Here is a 14,195-nt window from a genome sequence, read left to right on the forward strand (position 1 = left end):
TAATCGATGCATGGTCTTAACTTGCCACCCTTTTTCTTCACAAAGGAGAAGCCAGCCCCTGCAGGAGAGCAGGATTTGCGGATGATCCCCCGCGACAGAGCATCGGCAGCATACTCCTCCATAGCACAATTCTCCGCAACAGACAGAGGGTAAACCCGGCCCCGAGGAGGAATGGCTCTGGGTTGCAGGTCTATGGCACAATCCTAAGACCGTTGAGGAGGCAACGTACCGGCACGCACCTTGTCAAAAACGTCTAGGAACTCTCGGTACTCCTCTGGCAATTGAGATAATGAAGAAGTGCACAAGACTTTAACTGGTTTCTGAAGACAAGTGGAAATACATTGCGGAGACCAAGACAAAATTTCAGACTTGCACCATTCAAGACTGGGATTGTGCTTTTGGAGCCAGGGATAACCCAGAACATCCGGAAAATGCAGAGAGTTTATCACCTGGAACTGGAGAGTTTCAAAATGGAGAGCCCCAACAGCCATGGATAACAGAGCAGTTTCGTGAGTAACGAGTGTGGGCTAAAGGGACCTGCCATAATTGGCCTCAATAGCAAGCGGAACAGACCGAGGCAAAACAGGAATGGAGTGCTTTGATACAAAAGCACCATCAATAAAATAGCCCGCAGCACCGGAGTCAACAAGAGCCTGGGTGACTATGGAGGAGTCCACCCAGGAAAAGACAACCGTGACCAAAGGTTTCTCCTTTAGCGGTTCCGGGGACCAGTATAAACCACCCAAGGTCTGCCCACGACAGGACCTTAGGTGTGAGCATTTTTCCCAGGCGTGTAGGACAAGATTTCAAAAGGTGGCCCTGTAACCCACAATAGAGGCAGAGCCCCTCATTCCTCCTAAAGGCCCTCTCCACCGCGGAGAGATGCGTGTATCCCAACTGCATCGGCTCAGCAGTACCTGGTGACTCGGGACCAGGAGGCATGGGAGGATAGGGAGGCATGGGTGGGAACAAACACGTAGTAGACAACGGAACAGGTGGCTTCCGCAAGCGCTCCTTGAAAGAGGGCCTCTCACTTAGTCTGATGTCAATTTGGATAAAAAAAGACACCAATGCCTCGAGATCTTCTGGTAAATCTCTGGCAGCAACTTCGTCTTTAATCGCATCAGAGAGCCCATGAAAGAAGGCGGCAACAAGGGCTTCATTGTTCCAACCTACCTCTGCGGCAAACGTACGGAACTCAATGGCATACTGAGCAACAGATCTTGTACCTTGCTGAATGGACATGAGTCATTTAGCAGCAGAGGAGGAGCGAGCCGGAACATCAAATACCCTTCGAAAGGAGGCCACAAATTCAGGGTAATTTGAAATCACAGGTTTATTAGTCTCCCATAAGGGATTAGCCCAGGCAAGAGCTGTGTCCGAGAGTAACGAGATGAGAAATCCCACCTTAGCTCTGTCAGAGGGAAACGTCTGAGGTAACATCTCAAAGTAAATGCCCACCTGGTTCAAAACCCCTCTGCACTGATTAGGATCACCTCTATATCAATGAGGTAGAGGTGCAGAACCGGACATGCTCCTGGTAGAACTAGGTGCAGCAGCGGAAACAGGAGCAGCCATAACTTGCAGGACACTTTGGTCCAAATGTGCAGTGCAAGTCAGCAGGGTTTGCAGGGCTAGTGCAAATTGATCCAAGCGGTGATCCTGTTCATCCATCCTGGAAATTATGGCAGGTAAATTTGGATTATTAGCACCATCAGGATTCATGGCCCTTGCGTAATGTCAGGGTGCCTGGATTCAGACTGAGAGGAGAAGTGCAAAAATAATCACACCTTTATTAATAGCAAAAAATAATAAAAAGTCCATAAGACAAATAACAAGCCAGGAATCAAAACCAGAGCTGGTAGTCAGACGAGCCGAGTCAGGAGCCAAAGCGAGTAGTCATACGAGCCGGAATCAGGAACAAGGAGAACAGCAGAGTCAGGAACAAGCCAGGGATCAGGAACTAGGAGGGACGTCAGACAGCCAGGTAATACACAGGAGCTCTCACAAACAGGTCTGAGACAACGCAAGGGCAAAGCATACTGAACAGAGGCCCTTTAAATAATAAGTGATGACATCACAATTCTGAGACTGCATCCTTTCTCACACTGATGATGTACACCAGTCTGGCCATAAAAGGAAGTGCAGGAAATGAGCAGCATCATACAGTATGCACCAGCGTCAGCAAGAGAGGTGAGTAAAATGGCTGCCAGCAGCACATGGCAAACAAAGCAGGGAAAAAACCCTGACAGGGACGTGATCAAGAAGTATAGTCCTCATGGCAGAGATGGCATGTCCAGCCTGTTGGAAATGACGTGCGTGCCACAGGTTGATCAGATCCTCCTTTATCAATAGCTTGTCTGATAGCAGACTTTTGGTTGGCCAGCCTTTCTTTAAACATGTTAATAATTTTACCTACGTAATAGAGTGAACATGGACAGATTATATATATATATATATATATATATATTACGTGGTCAGATGTACACGTCAGTCGATGGCGAATAGAGAATGTTCTGTTTGTAAGTGGATGAAATCGATTGCCTGTAATCATTCCATTGCACGTAGTGCAATTGCCACATCTGTAGCATCTCTTTTTACCTTGGGGGAGCCCGGTTAATTTCTGGTAGCAATGTACCGGGTCAGTTTTGACCAACAGGTCTCGTAGGTTTCTCAATCTCTTATAGACCATTCTTGGTGGTGGTATATCCACAAATGGTAGCTAATGTCAGAAGCCACAATTGGACAGTTTTGTTTGATGATCTTCTGTAGAGCCCCTGAGGCTGGCATGTGTGTAGTGATAAAGTTAAGCCTGGTATCAACGGGTTTCAGCTGTTTACATACCAAGTTTTGCTGAATTAATTAATGCACTTTGGCACATTGTTGAGTGATAAGAGCCTTTGGATAACCCCTTTCCAGGAACCGCTGGGACATCTCAACTAGTTGAGTCTTCTTGTGGGCCTCCTCAGTATTATTGCGAACTACACGCAGGAACTGTGAGGAGCTGACCCCTATCTTTTGGAATGTAGGATGAAAACTTGAACAATGTAGCAAAGACTTTTTGTCGGTGGGTTTACTGTATAATGTAGTATGTAATTTTAAACCCATGTTGATCATGCTTTTGTAAATTTCAACATCAAGGAAATGTATTTTAACAAGATCCCTTTCCAACTTAAAGTGGACAGTGGACTTGAGACCATTTAAATGGTTAAACCACTGCATTAGTTTGCCGTCGTCGTCGTCCTCCAAATTAGAAAGATGTTATCGATATAACCTGATGTCCTGATCATGGAGAAGAACATGTTCATACATTGACATGTAAATATTCGCATACGATGGGGCCATATTAGACCCCATCTTAGTGCCCAAGGATTGCATATAGAAGCAATTCTTGAAATGAAAATCGTTCTTCTCCAGACAGAACTCCATCAGGTGTATCAGAAATTCAATAAGTGGCCCAACATAATGAACATTCTGTCAGGATCCTTCTGACCATCTCCAAACCATGCTCATGGGGAATAATTGTGTAAAGATTGACGACATCCATAGTCACCAATAAATCAGTCGTTTGTATATCATCAAATGTAAATTGGGAGATAAGGTCAGAGGAATCCCTGGGATATGAGGAAGTGGCTTTAACCATGGGTTGCAAAAAGTAATCTATATATTCGGCAAGGGGTTGAAACAATAAGCCCCTGGCGGATACAGTGGGACACCCAGTGGGATTAATTAGAGATTTATGGATCTTGGGTAGAAAATACAGAATCTGGCAGATGGGATTATTAACTGTTAAAAACGTATATGTATCATTGTCAATAATATTAGCATTATATGCCAAACCCAAGAATTCATCAACTTGTCGTTTGACAATAGTGCTATTCTCAATTAAGGTTTTCAAAGCACTGCGCTCTGCTGGTGTTAGATTGTCCCAAGTGCTACAATCTGTTACTTTTTGCTTATGTATATCAGTATCACACATATGAGTGAATGTTTTTATTGACGTATGTGTGTTGATAGGTCCAAAAACCACTGCCAACTTTAAATGTTTTTTGCTCAAAAGCGGGGCTACTTTAAAAAAAAATCTTTCAATTTAAGATGAAACCTATGACTCTTATCACTCAACAATGTGCCAAAGCGCATGAATGAATTTAGCAAAACTTGGTATGTAAACAACTGAAACCCGTTGATACCAGGACACCAAACCCAATTTTTTTATTTTATGATTCAGATAGAGCATGCAATTTTAAGCAACTTTCTAATTTTCTCCCATTATCATTTTTTCTTTGTTCTCTTGCTATCTTTATTTAAAAAGCAGAAATATGATGCATAGGAGCCGGCCCATTTTTTGTTGAGAACCTGGGTTATGCTTGCTTATTGGTGGGTAAATGTAAGCCTCCTATAAGCAAGCGCTATATATGGTGCTAAACCTAAAATGGGCTGGCTGCTAAGATTTACATTCCTGCTTTTAAAAGAATTGATAATAGGAATAAATTAGAAAGTTGCTTAAAATGTCATGCTCTATCTGAATCATGAAAGAAAAAATTTGGGTTCAGTGTTGCTTTAACTTTATCACTACACACACTCCAGCCTCAGGGGTACTACAGAAGATCATCAAACAAAACTGACCAATTGTGGCTTCTGACACTAGCCTACTATTTGTGGATATACCACCAGCAAGAATGGTCTATAAGAGATCGAGAAACCTATGAGACCTGTTGGTCAAACTGACCCGGTACATTGCTACCAGAAATGAACCTGGCTCCCCCAAGGTAAAAAGGGATGCTACAGATGTGGCAATTGCACTACGTGCAATTTCAATCAATTTCAGGCAATCTATTTCATCATCCACAAACAGAACATTCTCTATTCGCCATCGACTGACGTGTACATCTGACCACGTAATATATATCATCATTTGTCCATGTTCATTCTATTACGTAGGTAAAACTATTACCACGTTTAGAGAGAGGCTGGCCAACCATAAGTCTGCTATGAGACAAACTATTATTAAAGGAGGATCTGATCAACCTGTGGCACGTCATTTCCAACAGGCTGGACATGCCATCTCTGCCATGAGGACTATACTTCTTGATCATGTCCCTAAACCAAAACGTAATTAAAGACATCTATGTTGTTTTGCTATAGAATAATATATCAAACTCCTAAACATTTTTAAAATAAATATCTTACTTACTAAAATGTTGTTTTTTCAATAGCCAAACTTTACCTAACATTTTGCCTTATTTGGAGGATATAATCTGGGCTTGAGTCTGCAGACAACAAGGCTAGTATAGGATGCACATGTGTGCAGTTGTTATTAGCAAAAGCCAATTAGGGAAAGATATGTTGCAGGGTTAGTCTTAAGAAATCAGCAGCGTACATTTACAGCTCATGGAATTAGAACATCTTCAATTTTTAGAACTTAATTACATGAAAAGGGAGTTAAATAGAGCTGTCAATCTTCCGAGAGAACAATATTTTCTCGGTTATTTTTTTGTTGTTGAAATAACTTTATTAAGATTTATTTCTTAAGGTAGTGAGTCCAAGAGTCATTTATGTTAGGGATACAACACCTGTCTGCCAGGAGGAGGCAAAGCTACTCAACACATCAAGAGCTTTAAGTTCCTCCCAGTCTTATCTTTGCCTCCACAGGAGTTGGTAAAGAGTTGAGGTGGTCCAGTTTTTCTTCTCAATAAGGGGTTTTCTTAATCCATTGATTTCCCTTGGAAAACAATGATAATAAGTAAGGAGTATAGAGCAGTATATAGGCTGTATAAAGTAATTCTCCTGTGGGAGTTTTTGCCAGCAGCTTTCCACAAGTGTTGTGAGGACTGGTCTTTTGCCGACTCCTGTATGGCATTTTTGTTATACTCCAATATAAAATCCTCTACTGTTTTATAAAGTACTGGATGCGCTCTCTACTAAAGGCAGGAAAGCTACATTTGGATAAGCAGTAGAGTGGGTGTCTGACAACTAAGTAGATACTGTACAGTCACAGTACAGTAGGTACATTAACTAATGTATATCATAGCCGTAGGGCTATTTCTCACAGGCATATTGTAGTGTTTAACTGGTTATGAGTGTGAGGCAGGTTTTGGGGACAGGAGGTCAATATTTCTTTCCATAAGGCAGGGAGAGTCCACAACAATCATCCTTACCGTTGGGAAATACAACACCTGGCCACCAGGAGGCAGAGACACCCTAGCAAAAGGCTTCAATGTCCCTCCCACTTCCCCCATCCCCAGTCATTCTTTGCCTTTCATCAATAGAGTGTCTAGAAGTGTCAAAAGATTTGAATAGTCCTTAAATGGGTATGTTCCCTTCAAGAAAGGACTGGAGTTTTAAGTAATCCTATAAACCTCACAGTGAGAGTACTGTTGAACGTTAGAGTCTGGAGATGCAGGGAATTTTTTTCTGCAAAGCGATCTAGACTGTCTAGACAGTGTTAACAAGTTGCACTGCTTGCCTTTCCACACTCAGGTCCATGTCAGAACACTGTGGCAAGGCTGTCACTTGAGAGGCTGTATCTGTTCCACAGCATAGATCCTGGAGGGTAAGTCTGCTTTATTTTACTATTTAGCAGGGACTCCTGTAATTAGGGTCACAGTGTGACTTCTCTTAACCTCAATAGGATCAAGAGTTAGTCGCTTTTATTTCAGAGATTAATTTGGATCAGTTTGGGGATATATATTTATATACATATTTAAATATGTACTGCCTTGTTCTCTATGGAACACTTTTTTCGCAATAGAACAGAAAGGTTTCACTTTTGTTTTTGTGAGTTGCACAGCTTCTAATAGCTTTGCACGCTTTTTCTTATGGCAGCGGAGATCCCTTTTGCGCACCACGTAATCTGGTGTGGCTCATTACGCTTTCCTTGAGATCTTACTGCTGGAACTCTGGCAATCCTATGGACAGCATACTATAACTGTCTGGGTCTAAGAGGTGCCTCTTTTTATTAATAAAAATTAGTCCTAGAGGAATTGTTGATTAAAATGTTTTCCTTACTGTGGGATTGCATCTTCAGCAATGGAGGACTCTGATAACATGTTAGAAGGTTCTGCATCTTCTATTATAAATAATATCTGTTTATATTGTGAGGAGGCGGTGGTTTACCCACCTGCTCAATTTTGTTCCAATTGCCTGGGTACCATTCTAAAGTCTAAGAAGGGAGCTAAATCTGTTAACCCCCTATTATAATTAGCCCCTCTGAGCCGTCAACCTCTTAGTATTCTGTAGTCCAGGAGATGTCTACCCTATCCTCTCAAACCGCTTCACATGATGTTCCCCACGGCGCGCCTAATACTCCGGCTGGAGGGGGCTTTTTCTCTGCAGACTTTACCACGCAGTTACGATCTGCTGTGTCTGAGGCCCTGAGTGCCTTACCTATCTCTGGGAAACGTAAGAGAACGGTTAAACATAGTTCTACTGAATTAGATTCAGCTAATTTCCAATCAGATTTAGCAAGTATGTCTCAATTGTCCAAGGATGAGTTAACCTCTTTTGCATCAGAGGGTGAGCTCTCGGAGTCAGAGACTTCATGTACTAAACCCCCTGCTTCCGAGGAGCCCTCCTTTAGATTTAAGATTGAGCATCTGTGTTTTTTGCTTAAGGAGGTTTTATCTACATTAGAGATTTCAGAAACAACACTTCCAGAGGAACCCAAGATTCCTAAGTTAGACAGGGTTTATGAGGACAGAAAGGTTCCACAAACTTTTCCTGTCCCAGTTCGCATTGGCGAATATTATCAGTATAGAATGGGAAAGAGTTGGAACTCCTTTTTCCCCTTCGTCAACTTTTAAAAAGTTATTCCCGGTCCCTGATTCTCAGCTGGAATTGTGGGGTTCCATTTCTAAGATGGTGTAATGCTCGTGGGATAATCCGCTATCAAACCAAACTTGGCCAGTAGTCTTCGTATCCCGGCGTCAAGTGGAGTGATAGGAAATATCCCAGAGCAGAGAGAGTTTGAAAAATGAGGTAAGCAGTACTCACAGTAGGCAGGGCAGTCCATGCAGGAGTCAGCAACAAAGGAAAATCCAACCGTATCACAGTTCAGGGGTAAACCAATAGAATGGTCAGACAAGCAGAGTTAAGCAACAGTATATCAATCCAGCAGTTTAAGTGGTTAGGCAGGCAGAGTGGTCAGACATGCAGAGTTCAGCAACAGTATATCAATCCAGCAATTTTGGGGTTAACAGGCAGAGTGGTCGACAAGCAGAGTTCAGCAGTATATCAGTCCAGCAGTTTAGGGGTTAACAGACAGAGTGGTCAGACAAGCAGAGGTCAGCAACAATATAACAGTCCAGCATACAGCAACAATAACACCCATGAGAACACTAAGTAACACCTATACTTGGGCAGTGCATGTAAGCACTGCAGGTACTTACATAGGTGCCGATTCGTGCCAAGGAGGACACACAGGTATACACAGGATCAGCATCCAGGATGGAGAGGCGGAGTGGCGGCAGCGTGACGGATGGTGCCATTTCAATGCTAGCCAAGCGTACCACTATCCCTCTGGAAGATAGTTCTTCCTTCAGGGAACCCATGGACAAGAAGTTGTAAAGTTTCCTGAGAAGAATGTTCCAACACACAAGATCTTTATTTCAACCGGTGGCGGCAGTTGCCGCTGTGGCCGGGGCCGCCACCTACTGGTGTGACTCTCTGTTAGAGCGTATCAAGGTGAAATCTCCCCTCAAGGATATTCAGGAGAGGATTAAGGCTCTAAGAATAGCTAATTCCTTTATCTGAGATGCGAATATGCAGATTATTCGTCTGAACGCAAAGGCTTGAGGTTTTGCGGTTTTAGCTCTCTGGTTGAAATCTTGGTCTGCAGATATGGTTTCTAAATCCAGACTCCTTTCCTTACCTTTCAAGAGGAAAGTTTTGTTTTGTCCAGGTCTGGACTCATTTCTACTGTTACCGGAGGAAAGTGTGCTTTCCTTCCCCAAGATAAGAAGAACAGAACTAAGGGATGGCAGTCCTCGCAAGATAAGAACAGAACTAAGGGACGGCAGTCCTCTAATTTTCGTTTGGACAAGTCCCAGAGAACTCAATCGTCCTCCAAGCCTGAGCAACCCAAAAGTACCTGGAAGCCTGCTCAGTCCTGGAATAAGTCTAAGCAGACTAAGAAGCTTGCAGATTACAAAGCTGCATGAAGGGGTGGCTCCTGATCCGGGATCGGATCGAGTAGGGGACAGAATGTTGTTTTTCTCAGACGCTTAGTTTCAGGATGTTCAGAACCCTTGGGTACGGGAAGTTGTATCTCAAGGGTACAGGATAGGATTTAAACATCATCCGCCCATGGGCAGATTCCTCCTCTCAAGTCTGTCTACAAGACTAGATAAGAGGACAGCCTTTTTAGATTGTGTAAGGAATCTATCCTCATTAGGAGTAATAGTCCCGGTACCTGCATCAGCATGGGGTTCTATTCAAACCTCTTTGTGGTTCCCAAAAAGAAGGGTAATTTATCGTCCAATTCTGGAATTGAAGTGCCTAAACAAATTTCTAATTGTCCCCTCCTTCAAGATGGAGACGATCCTTCCCCTGGTTCAGGAAGGACAATTTATGACTACCATCGATCTGAAGGATGCATACCTGCATGTTCCGATCCACAAGGATAATTTTCAGTTCCTAAGGTTTTCTTTTCTGGATCAGCACTTCTAGTTCATAGCACTTCCGTTTGGCTTAGCTACTGCACCCAGGATATTTACAAAGGTTCTGGGTGCCCTTATGGTGGTGGCCAGAACTCAAGGAATTGCAGTAGCACCGTACCTAGAAGATATCTTGGTACAGGCACCATCTTTTCATCTGGCAAAGGATCACTCAGATTTTCAAAAGAAAACTAATCTCCCTATGAGTTTATGGAGAATCATAAAGCAAAGAAGGGGAGAAGCAATAGGGTATCGACTATAATATATAAATTAATAGAGGGTGATACCTAATAGCTAGTGAGTTCAAATGCGGGTATTTGTTATATCAAACAGTGATCTAAAATTAAAAAATTATAATATGCAAAGAAATATAAAGGCTATATAAAACAATTAAATATGGGTAAGAGAATTAGTTTATTCTTAAAGGACCAGTCAATACAGTAGATTTGCATAATCAACAAATGCATGATAAGAAGACAATGCAATAGCACTTAGTCTGAAGTTCAAATGAGAAGTAGATTTTTGTTAAATAAATTGCAAAGTTATGTCTATTTCCACTCCCCTTGTATCATGTGACAGCCATCAGCCAATCACAAATGCATATACGTATATGCAGTGAATTCTTGCACATGCTCAGTAGGAGTTGGTGACTCAAAAAGTGTAAATATAAAAAGACTGTGCACATTTTGTTAATGGAAGTAAATTGGAAAGTTGTTTAAAATTGCATGCTGTATCTGAATCACAAAGTTTAATTTTGACTTGAGTGTTCCTTTAACAATACTGTATCACAATAAAATATTACAATAAAATAATGATATGGATCCGGATCCTCTACACATAAAAAATGACACTATTGTAATAGTCTATGACGGACCAAGTGGTATAAAATATATAAGCTATCTAAAAAATATATTTACGATATATAAAAAATATGAAATATATATAAAAACAATGGGGAGATGAAATGTATGCCAGAAAAATAGGGAAAAAAAAGTGTCCAAGTGCTATTTGTCCATTTTAGTTTGTGCACATACATAGGAAGGTGTCCTTTAAGTGATGGGAGTGTTATTCCAAATGTGATAAAATGGTGATATAAACACCACTGGGTGAATAGTGTTGAAGTATCCTGTGTGTCAGCCTGTCAGCCAATATAGCTGCATGATCACACAGGCATCCGTTCCTGTGAGTCTTGATAAAGGCTCTTTGCAGCTGAAACCGGTAGATGTACCCTGATTGGCTCACACTTTTTGAATCTCCAACAGCTCACTGAGCTGACTGAACAGACACCCGTAACAGCTACATCTCAAGGAACCAAGTAAAGAAGAAGAAATATTCAGCAATACTCTGGAAACAGGCTTCCAACGAAGCTATTGAGTGACTGCACTCTCTTATTTAGAGATTCATCACAAGATCCAGGAACGGATCACACAGCTATATTGGCTGACAGGCAGACACACAGGATACTTCAACACTATTCACCGAGCAGTGTCAAGGTACTTTATATCACATTTGGAATAACTCTCTCACCACTTAAAGGACACCTTCCTATGTATGTGCACAACCATTGGAAAATCAATTTATTTTTTATCACTGACCCTGTTCCTTATATTTTTTGGAAACTAAAATGGACAAATAGCACTTGGACACTTTTTTTCTCCCTATTTTTCTGGCATACATTTAATCTCCCCATTGTTTTTATATATATATTTCATATTTTTTAGATATCGCATATATATTTTTTAGATATCTTATATATTTTATACCACTTGGTCCATCATAGACTATTGCAATAGTGTCATTTTTTGTGTGTAGGGGATCCGGATCCATATCTTTATTTTATTGTAATATTTTATTGTGATACAGTATTGTTAAGAATAAACAAATTCTCTTACCCATACTTAATTGTTTTATATATCATTTATATTTCTTTGCATACTATAATTTTTTAATTTTAGATCACTATTTGATATAACAAATACCCACATTTGAACTTGCTAGCTATTAGGTATCACCCTCTATTAATTTATATATCATAGCAGATACCCTATTGCTTCTCTTAGCCATGCTTACCTTCTTTGCTTTATGCTTCGGTGGCCCAATGCATGGAGGTGATTGGACTCATGGTGTCTTGTATGGACATTATACCTTTACAACTATGCATGCTGAGACAGTGTAACAGTGATCATTCAGACCTGTCACAACAAATCGTATTGGACAGCCTGTCGAGAGATTCGCTCTCTTGGTGGCTTTGTCAAGATCACCTGTCTCAAAGCACGTGCTTCTTGAGACCGTCCTGGGAGATTGTGACTAAGGAAGCCAGCCTTTCAGGCTGGGGATCAGTCTGGGGTGCCAGGAAGGCACAAGGTTTGTGGACTCAGGAGGAGCCCACTCTTCATATCAATATTTTGGAACTGCGGGCAATCTTCAATGCGCTGAAGGCTTGGCCTCTTCTGGGTTCAGCCCAGTTTATCAGATTCCAATCAGACAATATAAGGACAGTTGCTTACATCAACCATCAGGGAGGAACAAGAAGTTCCTTAGTGATGAGGGAGGTGTCCTCAATCCTAGAATGGGCAGAAGTCCACAGCTGTGTGTTGTCAGCGATCCACATTCCGGGTGTGGACAACTGTGAAGCAGACTTCCTCAGCAGACAATCTCTTCACCCAGGGGAATGGTCACTCCACCCCGAGGTGTTTGGAGAGATTTTTCAGCAGTTGGGGGATGCCGGAGATAGATCTTATGGCCTCTCGTCTCAATGCCAAACTACCCAGGTATGGGTCAAGATCGAGGGACCCTCAAGCAGAGTTAATAGACGCTCTAGCGGTTCCATGGAGGTTCAGACTCATATCTCTTTCCTCCATTGCCTCTTCTCCCTCGTGTGGTGGCCCGCATCAAGCAGGAGCTAGTAACAGTGATTTTAATTGCTGCATCCTGGCCGCAAAGGACCTGGTTTGCGGATCTGGTGAGAATATCCTCTTCTCCTCCGTGGAGGTTACCTTGTCGCAGGGACCTACTGATACAGGGTCCTGTCCTTTCCTACATCAAAATCTAGATTCTCTGTGGCTGACTTCATGGGGATTGAACGCTTAGTTCTAACCAAGAGAGGATTCTCTGAGAGTGTCATAGACACTTTGATTCAAGCTCGTAAGCCGGTTACTCGGTGTATCTACCATAAGGTATGTCAAACTTACCTGCACTGGTGTAAGGAGCGTAGTTTTTCTTGGCATAAGGTAAAAGTTGCCAGAATTTTATCTTTTCTCCAGGAAGGTTTTGAGAAGGGTCTCTCTGCCAGTTCCCTGAAGGGACAGATATTGGCCCTGTCGGTGTTGCTGCACAAAAGATTAACTGAGCTTCCAGATGTGCACTCCTTTGTTAAGGCTCTGGCTACAATCAGACCTCTGTTTAGATCTGTGACTCTGCCTTGGAGTCTCAATCTTGTTCTTCGTGTTTTGCAGCAGGCTCCGTTTGAGCCCATGCATGCCTTTGACTTTAAACTGTTATCTTGGAAAGTTTTGTTTCTATTAGCCATTGCCTTGGCTCGCAGAGTTTCTGAGATCTCAGCTTTACAGTGTGACCCACCTTACCTTGTTTTTCATGCTTATAAGGCGGGTTTACGTACTAGGTTAGGTTTCCTTCCTAAGGTGGTGTCAGATCATAACATCAATCAAGAGATTGTTGTCCCTTCCTTGTGTCCCAATCCTCCTTCAGTGAAGGAACGTTTGCTTCACAATTTGGACATGGTTCATGCTTTGAAGTTTTACCTTCAGGCTACTAAAGAATACAGACAATCTTCATCTTTGTTTGTCATTTATATGGGTCGACGTAGGGGGCAGAGAAGTGTCATCCGCCTCGCTTATGAGAAAGAGGGACAGCAGCCTCCCGAGAGGATTACGGCTCATTCCACTAGAGCAGTTGCTTCTTCTTGGGCTTTTAAGAACAAAGCCTCTATGGATCAGATTTGTAAGTCAGCTACCTGGTCCTCCTTACATACTTTTTCAAAATCTTACAAATTTGATGTGTTTGCTTTGGCTAAAGCAGCTTTCGGGAGAAAGGTTTTGCAGGCTGTGGTGCCCTCAGATTAGGGTCCGCCTCTTTCTTTATTCCCTCCTGTTATTCCTTCAGTGTCCTCTGGAGCTTGGGTATTGTTTTCCCAAAAGTGAGGAACACCGTCGTGAACTCTCCCTATCTTATGGAAAGAAAACAAAATTTATGCTTAACAGATAAATTCCTTTCTTTCCTGGCAGGGAGAATCCACGACCCCGCCCGTTAGACTTTTTTGTGTGGCTCCCTTTTCATTATTCTTCTGGCACCTTTATACCCTGATGTTTCTCCTACTTTTCCTCCTTCCCTCGGCCGATTGACTGGGGATGGGGGAAGTGGGAGGGACATTTAAGCCTTTAGCTGGGGTGTCTTTGCCTCCTCCTGGTGGCCAGGTGTTGTATTTCCCACCAGTAAGGAATATCGTCATGGACTCTCCCTGCCAGGAAAGAAAGGAAATTATCTGGTTAGCATAAATTTTGTTTTTTTCTCTACATTTAGTAT

Source organism: Bombina bombina, chromosome 6 (assembly GCF_027579735.1).
Source record: "Bombina bombina isolate aBomBom1 chromosome 6, aBomBom1.pri, whole genome shotgun sequence".
NCBI lineage: Eukaryota > Metazoa > Chordata > Amphibia > Anura > Bombinatoridae > Bombina > Bombina bombina.